This window comes from Triticum urartu, chromosome 7A (assembly GCF_056163025.1).
Source record: "Triticum urartu cultivar PI428250 chromosome 7A, HENAU_Tu73, whole genome shotgun sequence".
NCBI classification, from domain to species: domain Eukaryota; kingdom Viridiplantae; phylum Streptophyta; class Magnoliopsida; order Poales; family Poaceae; genus Triticum; species Triticum urartu.
The window spans coordinates 66831306-66840210 of record NC_141879.1 but is presented as its reverse complement, the minus strand read 5'-3'; the positions used below and the strand labels follow the sequence as shown (position 1 = coordinate 66840210).

At 46.7% G+C, this 8905-nt stretch overlaps 1 pseudogene; it reads right to left on the bottom strand.

Moving 5' to 3' along the window:
• Positions 1 to 276: 276 nt before the first annotated feature.
• LOC147957860 (anthocyanidin 5,3-O-glucosyltransferase pseudogene) lies at positions 277 to 1728 on the bottom strand (annotated as a pseudogene).
• Positions 1729 to 8905: the final 7177 nt, after the last annotated feature.

The following is an 8905-nucleotide window of genomic DNA, read 5'->3' as shown; positions in this document are numbered from 1 at the left end:
ATCGGCATCCTAGTCATAATATTTGCACCAAAATTTCCAAGGCTACTTGTCATAGCATGACGTACATCCATAGAAAAAGAAACCAACTTCCTTCACAAACTTTTGATATGAAAAAATGTGAATATTGCCATCAGAAGAACTGAATGCATGGGTCATGATTCCAAACAGCTACCCTGCTGCCTATATCTATTCTCAGGTGTCCTGTTCTTGCATGCCGTGAGCTTTCAAGATTTGCACCTGCCCTGTTCTTGCAAGGACATTAATTTACCTGGTGATCTATCTCCCTTGTGAAGGTGAAGCCATCCAGCTCTCCACCAGTTGTGTCAAGGTCACGACCGACTCCCCACCCAGGAGCAGCGCCTCCTTGCCCAGCCGCATGGCCGCCAAGGTCTGCTCTCGGAGCACTCTGCCGGCACTCTGCCGCCCTTAGACTCCATCATCCACCTCACCTTGGACTCCACTTCGTCGGTCTGGACCACCTCCTTGTCATACCCTTCCACCGCCACGGCCAAACCCAACTCTTTCTCCAGGAACACTCTGTTAACCCGTTGCTCCGCGTAGAGCGGCCAGGCCAGCATGGGCACGCCGGCCATGAGCGTCTCTAGCACGGAGTTCCACCCGCAGTGCGTCACGAAGGCACCCACCGCGTCGTGTGCCAGCACGTCACGCTGCGGCGCCCACGACTTGACGACGAGACCCGTGCCCTTGGTCCACTCCAAGAAGCCCTCTGGGAGGAGAGCGTCGAGGTCCGGGTCCGGCAGCTTGTCCAGCTTCTTCGCCGGGCCGTCGATGTCCCTGGGCGGGCTCCGCACAACCCACAAGAACCTTTTGCCACTCGCTTCCAGGCCTATGGCCAGCTCTCTGGTCTGATTTGCGCCGAACAGGCTGTGGCTGCCGAAGCAGAGGAACACCACGCTGGTCTTGGGCTGTGTGTCTAGCCATGTCAGGCACTCTTGGTCGTGCTTCACGCCCACCTCCTCCGACTTGATCAGCGGCCTGATGCAGTAGACATGAGGCGTCGGGAGGCCGGGAGGTGTGCAGAGCCCGACACTGATGGCGTCGACGGCGCGCGACTCAAGCGAGCGGAAGGTGTTGATGATAATGCCCTGTGAGCGGCAGAGGTAGGGGGACACCCCCAGGAAAGCTCTGTATGCCGCGTCGTCACGATCCATGAGCGACTTTGAAGCAGTGCGTTGCCGGGAACGAGGGGATTCCCGGCACATGCACGAGCTCCTCGCCCATGTCTCGAAAGCTGGCGGCGCTCCGCGCGTGCAGCACCGGAAGGTACAAGAAAATGGCCAGAGTCTCGGCACATCATGTGAAGAAGCAGTAGGCGGGGATGCCGAGCTCCGTGGCGACATCCACGGCGACACTGCAGAAGAAGTCCACCACCCGGATGGCCGGGGAGGCGCCGTCCAGGAAGTCACGGAGCTGCGAACTGGAGGCGCGGGCAGCCTCGAAGGTCACCGCCTCAGGGTGGACGGAGTCTACGGGCGTGAGCTCGACCCGTGGGAGGCAGTGGAAGGAGATGGAGGGGTTGACCGCGGTGACGTCGACCAGGAAAGGCCCGGTAGCACCCGTGTCGTACGACGGCTTGATGACGACGATGGTAACGGCAAGGCCGTGAGCGGCCAAGATTTTGCCGAGCTCGGCCATGGAGACGAGGTGGCCCAGGCCGGGCGCCGGGTATAGTACCACCTGCTTCCGGGTGGTTGCGGCGGCGTCCATCGATCACGTACGACGACGAGAGGCTTGTTCAGTCCCGACCGGAGCAGTGTGGTGTCGGGTTTGCTTTGGTGTGTGGCGCGGATGGAGATGGCGAACGAGAGCCCCGACAATTTATAGATAAGCAAGAGCAACGCAACACAACCTATCGAAGTATCGATGGCCACTTGTTTCCCACTATCCCTAGGCTAACCAGTACACCGGCCGGGCCACACCACGATGGGCAAGCTCACCAGCAAAGAAAGCGACGACACCATCTTTGGTAACAGAGAGCCTGATAATGACCGGTGTACTTGTACTAGGCATGCTATCGCCACTCCTTCGGTCAATACTTTTTTTTTCACGAATACGCAAAGCTTGCGTATCATTTCATTGATAGAAGAAAAGCAGAAAAGTACATAGGCGTGGACATGGGACCCGGAGCAAAATGACACAGGACAGAAGAAAAGACCACAGCTAAACCACCAAGCCAGACCCAAGTAGAGGGGCAAGCCGAAGTGACCAAACATCAAACATCTCTAGATCCAACACCGGGGATGCCGCGAGCAAGCAAGATGGCACCTTCAAGAAGGTGAGCGATGTCGTGATGCCGCCGCCATCCGATCCAAAGAACCGGACCAAGGGTTTCCCCCGTTGCTCGAAGAGGGGCATGGATAGAGGTCATGATAGCGCCTCCAGGGAGGGAAACGACACACGCTGGTGCCACCGCTGCCAGCATCGGCGAGCCGAGTAGGGATTTCGCCCTGGCCTAATTCCGAGCGATCCCATTGCCGCAAATCAGGGTCCGAAGATGAGGAAGTCGCTTGAGAGGGTGGGTGGAGTTGCACCTTCGGTCAATACTAAGGGTTAGTTCTTTTGGCAGCTTAGAAAATAAGCCGTTGCTATAATCCAGGGTATAGGTACATGAGCAGCGTGACCAGCAAGTTTTGCCATGCTGTAAGACCAGTGGCGGAGACAGGGGGACCAACAGGGGTCCTGGCCCCCCTAATGTCACTGGTTTAAGACTAATACTAGTGTAAACACATAATTTTTTGCTGTTAAAACTGAGTATTTTAATAGACTGGCCCTCCTCAACTAGGTTTAGCAACGTTTGGCCCTCCTCATTGGATTTTCCTGGCTCCGCCACTGTGTAAGACGTAGACCTCGCCAAGCTGCAAGATTGAAGCTTGGCTTGCCCTGGCATCTAACTTGTACTAGCACATTCCTGTGGCAAGGAACCGTTAACCAAGCCGGCGACTGGTTGTGTGACCGGCGCAAGATCCAAGCCCTCGAGATATGTGATAGTAGTATTGCCCATCAAGTAAGTACTTCCTGGTTTTTAAAGGTCCTTTTTGTTTCCTTCATTGGTTGTCACATTACAATTTAGAGCTGCCTTGTGTTCTTAGTGTTTGTTCAGTTGAATGCGCAGCTTGAATGCATCTTGAGTTAACATCCATGTCTTGTTTGTATGGAGAATGTCGCTCTCCTGCATAGTCCGCCCTTTAATGTTCAAGTGGGATGAAAAATATGGGCCCTGGTGTGTTTGTTGATTGGAGTTATCTGATATCATTTTATTTTTGTATCTGCGTTGAAATAGGAACTGTTGTTCACTTCAAACATGCATGTACGTGTAACTACAATCAAACAAACTTCTCTAAGTCTAGCACTTGGATATTATCTCAAACCTAAACCTTCATTTGACAAATGCAAGTTTCTAATTAAATGCTGCACTATGAAATGTTTTATCGAAATACTGAATTTATATATTTGTAATGAATAATACTTCTCCACTATATATCAGGATACTTTCTGATTGTTTTGTGACAATCCTAGCCTAACAAGTCTGCCTTCGCTTAGAGGACCATCTAGGACCCGTTCTGGTGGCCTTTGGTTTATATATTTTGTCCCAGTTGGGAACAATGTCATTTCTATTCTGGCGTGTTAATACTGCGAGACTCGCAAATTAACATGAAATCTTTTTGTTTCTCTGATGCACTAACAATAGGGAGTCAAATTATATTATCTTAAATTATCATGGGAAAATTGCATCACATTCCATGTTAGCTATGCATTCTAATTATAGAAATACCGAGATACCTATTATAGCTATATGAACAGGGGCGGACCCAGAAACTATTATAAGTGGGGGCAAACTATGGGAGTGGGGGCATACTTTGTACAAATTCACATAGTTTTGGCAAAAATTTCTGAAATTTCAAAGAAATATCACTGAAGTTTCATATTTTGAGTGGGGTCCTAGGCCCCCACTCCCACGAACGTGGGTCCGCCCCTGTATATGAACACATAACAAGTCCCGCATCAACTCGCGAGGTATCATCTAGTAGTTTTAAAGTATGTGAACACGTTTAAATTTGTGAAGCTTTTTCTAAATTCATAACATTTTTAAACCCACAAATATTTTAAAATTTGTGCAAAAATTAAATTTAAGAATTTGCAATATTTTTTAAATCCATGAACACTTGCGAATATTTTCAAATTAAAAAAAGATATCCGCTTTTTTTTAAGCTAGTAGTGGAGCGATCTAGAAAATAGTAAGGGAGCGAGCAAAGCACGTAGCTGAGCTAAGTCAGCAAGAGCTTCGTGTTGACCCATGTGAGCATCATAGTAGCAACTAGACAATACCCCGCACGTTGCTGTGGGAATTTACTGTGATAAAGTTATCAAGAATAAAATTAGAATACATGCGAGCAATAGATCTCCACAGTCTCATCGTATAGGAATGGTAGGGGATCCAACATACAAACAATATTGTATAGTACCTAAGATTTACAATTTTACTCATGTTTCTATTTGCCTTTATGTATATTGTTCTATACATGTGAATCATACATAGGTACTCCAAAGTTTTGAAAAAAAAATGATGTACATTTGTACAACCAAGTCCCTACGTAGCTTAGCCCATAAATGCATACCCAAGTCTAAATGTAGCTTCACCATGTGGCGGATCTAGTAGTAAATGGAGAGTGGCTGGATGGTATAGTGCCTGTGTCCTTCTAATTTCGGTATTATTTTTTTGCTTAAAAAGATAATAAATAAGCACAATATAAACTATTCGAAAGAGATATTTCTATTCATGCAGATATTTGCATTGGATCATCATGAATTGAGATATTGTTCTTCTTGACTACAGTTTTTGATCAGCCTACTGATAAATAATGAATGATTTTAGCAATAGTGCACCTAATTATAGGAAGAAGTTAGAGTAGTTCATGATATTCTTTGCATGTGTTGTTAACGTTGTCCTATGTGTGGCAAAAAAATATCTAGATGTGCCCTAAGTATTGCACATTCAAGTCCTATGGTATTGATTCTATGTGGAGATTCGTGCACTTTCTTTTTCCTTTTTATGTTTGATTGAATCACTTAGATGTGCATGTGCCCTAGACAGACCCAAACAACATTATCGCAGAGGTTAAACTTGTACAGTTAGCCTAGTGAGAAACAAAACCTGAGACTAAAGGACTAAAAGGATGGCTCCAAAAAAAAATTCAGATTTATCCATCTTTGCGAATCATACAAAGGTTGACTTACATGAAGCAGTGATTGTTGTTTTAGTTTATATCTAACTTTTTTTAAGGAAATACATTGCATGCAAGAATGCATGGGAGCAACTTATTATGCTATCTACTCCAAGCATAAGTTTCATGCTTATCCAATTTAGCAACTTCAAATTCAGAGATGGGAGTTTCATGCGAATAACTAAATTAACATAACAGAAGACTAAAAGATGCATTTTCTCATTCAGTGTAAAATAAGAAAATTAAGGGATGAGTGCAAATAGCAAGAGACCTAAGAAACAAAGCAGTGGTGTGGCCCTTGCTGACAAAACCTCGAGCACCTTGCAAGGTAGAACGAAAACTAACAAAGCCATAAGCCTGGGGATAAGAGGAAGAATGGGAGGATGAAAACTAGGAGCGGACAGCTATTCCAGAGTGCACGCTGGTGCCAGAGACAACGACTCAAGCAGGCGGGCGCATCGGATGATGATCGTACTATATACATGTTTCTAACTACTAATTGATGGCCGGGGGCAATATACACGCCTCCCTAACCTTGGTAGCTGGTTCCTCCTTCTCGTGGCTCAATTTAAAGAGACGATTGAACCTGAAGCTGAAACTATGGACCTGTGGAGCAGTTTCAGCAGAGTGATTTAATAGTGGTGGAGTATTGTTTGAGATCAAGGTAGGAGGGAGACGAAGCGAAAACACATGTAACCTGTTAATAATTGCTGTTACTATTTACTTGGAAGCTAAGTGGGGGAGGTGAGAAACTGGTGTAGCACGCACTGCCGGTAGGATCCTTTTGGCTCTATCAGTCGGGACTGATCGGGTTACGGCTGGAAGAAAGGCACAAGAGGGCTGATTTCGATCGGCTGTGTACGCTGAATGTGACATTTTTTCGTTAGAATGAAATACTGAAGACAGAAAAAATCTCGAAGAACAGAGTACAGAACCTGTCGATGTACTGGGAAGTTCGCCGCCGTTGGCGCGAGCCCATGATGAACACACAGGAGCAGGACATCCTACTCATATGCAGGTGCAGCGTTGCACGTTGCTCATCATCCCTAGATACATCACCTCTACCTGTTCGACCAAACAAAAAAAAATCAACCGGTCATCACCGAACCAATGAACTAACCTACGATCTCTGTGGCACCGAAGAAGGGCGACGTACCAACAAATCATGATGCACCTGCATGCCGTTGTTCTCGAGGCCGAGGTACTTTAGGACGACCTGCTGCATGCGGGGCGAGGCCCGGGCGGAGGCCGCCGTCAATGCAGTCCCTGTGGATGGGGCTGAAGCCGAAGCCGACCTCATCGAGGAACTTGGAGGTGGATTTGTGACGGACTTGAGGTCGTACAGGGTGAAGGAGTCCATGCTCGTCATCGCCAGCGTCCGTGACAGATCCTCGAAGGAGAGCGACCGCAGGTTCTTCACCGTGTGCCGCCGCCGCGCCGGCCCCTGCTATGCCGCACCTCCTGCTCCGTCGCCGCCGCCGGGCATGAACCACGCGAGCTGGTGCCTACAAGTTTCGTTGTCAACCGAGGTACTTCCCGGCATCGCGTCCACTCCTAGGCTGGGGATTCTAGTGAACCGATCAGGGAGCTGGATCCACCACTCACGTCCAGCCCACGGTTGAGGCCGGCGTTGCCAACAACTCCAGACCATGGCACCAGACCATGGCGGGACTACTAACCCGCTCGAAATAACCATGGCCTAGCGATCTTACGGAACGGGCTGACACCTATCCCGATGTATATGTACAACTCAGATAAGCGGCCGGGGTGCATATGCTCGATTTTATATTTTCGCCATGGCACCACAGATTTGGACGGGCAACTGAGGAGGACCATGAAACCAAGGACGCGGGCACCGGCGTGGCCGGACCTGGCTTGGTGCTCGCCTGGTACTGAGAAGGGGAACATAGCTTGAGGATCCGGCGAGAATCGCAGAGGGGAGCCGAGCGGGCGGTCCTGCCGCCTGGGGGGTGAGATGGGATCTCGGCGCCACACCGGACTCGGGGGTGAGTAGAGAAAAAGGGGATAGATGGGCTCGGTTGAATCGAGGGAGAGGAGAGATGACTGATGGGCTTCTCTTTAATAGGTTTTACACCGACTCATCGGTAATGGAAGACGGAGGAGGCCTGGTTCGATTAATAAGCAGAGTTTAATATCTCAAAAAATTACCATAGTTGAATCACACCATTGGTTGAAAAATGCTGAGGTGGCAAGGTTGATGAGGTGGATAGGCTGCATGTTAAGAGAATTAGGATAGTGAGAATCAACTATTTAGGTATTATAAATTCCACGGTTTGGGCGCGGCATAGGAGCTCTCAAGAGGCTGACACAACAATCACCGGCTGATACCGAGTCTAAAACATAGAAGGACACCATAACCACACACCAAAAAATTCCACTCTGCTCCGAGAACAACTACCGCCTCCAACATTAACTCAACACGATATATGAATGAATAAAAACACCACCATAGCAGAATTAACACAGATAAAATAGGAACGAAACAATCAATTGTAATTATATACTAGACAAAATTGTTAATCCCACGAGTGAAGAACGGCGTGCCGAAGCGTGCATTAGCCTCTTGTTTATTAGATGTGACTTCGGTAGCAAACATAATGTAGACTCTAGAAAACAAAATTTTAAAATGTTCATAAATTTCATGACTTCTAATATATATCAGAATATGAAAGATACACTAAATTTACAAATATGTTTATGAACTAAAAAATTAAAACTGAAAAAGGGATAGTTTTTATTTAAAGAGCAAAAAACTGGACGAATTAGCTGCGAAAAACCTGAAGAAATGGAAAGGAAACATAAAATAAAAATGGAACAAAGATCAACGAAAAACATTGAAAATCTGTATATTAAAAAAAATGACCAACACATGAGAGACCAGTAAAGATAATGCATCCTGAAGAAAATTACAAAAAAAATCAAAACAAAAACCGTTCGATGCAGAGCGGATGAAAGATAATCGGCCCAACGACCAGACGATGCCAGAGTGTGCGGTTTTTATGAAAAGAGAACTCTTCTTCTCTGTAAGCAATGAATATGAAATACCAATTGTGCAATATTCGTCGGAAAATGCTATTTTTTGTGCACCGTCACTAAATGTAGGGAGATCGCACATCCCTTGCTTTCTAATGCGCCAGCTCGTTTCTCATGTTTTCTTTCTTTCCCTCGCCCATCACTTTTTACTCGGATTGTCTTTATGGTTTTCAATCTTGAGTTGGTTTCTATACGAGGTTTCTTGGTTTTTTTGGTTGGATTTTTCAAGACATGAGTTTCTTTTTTATTTCTTCCACTAGTAGTAGAAAAAGGCCCATTTGTCTCGGTTTCAAAGGGTTTTTAGTCCTGTTTCTAGAACCGGGACTAAAGGGTTGGTACTAAATCCCCCCCCCCCCCTTTTAGTTCCGGTTCTTTTAGGAACTGGGTCTAAAGGCCCTCCACGTGGCCTCTGTTTGGAGCTCCACCTAACACCAACCGGGACTAAAGGAAATTTTACGACTTTTTTTGATTTTTTTTCTGATTTTCAAATTTCTGAATTATTTTACTATTTAATCTCTAATCACCCCTCATCACTGCTCAATTTAACCTCTAATCTGTAATCACCCCTCATCATTCTAAATCATCTAAGTTCCTGGCCGGTCACCCAT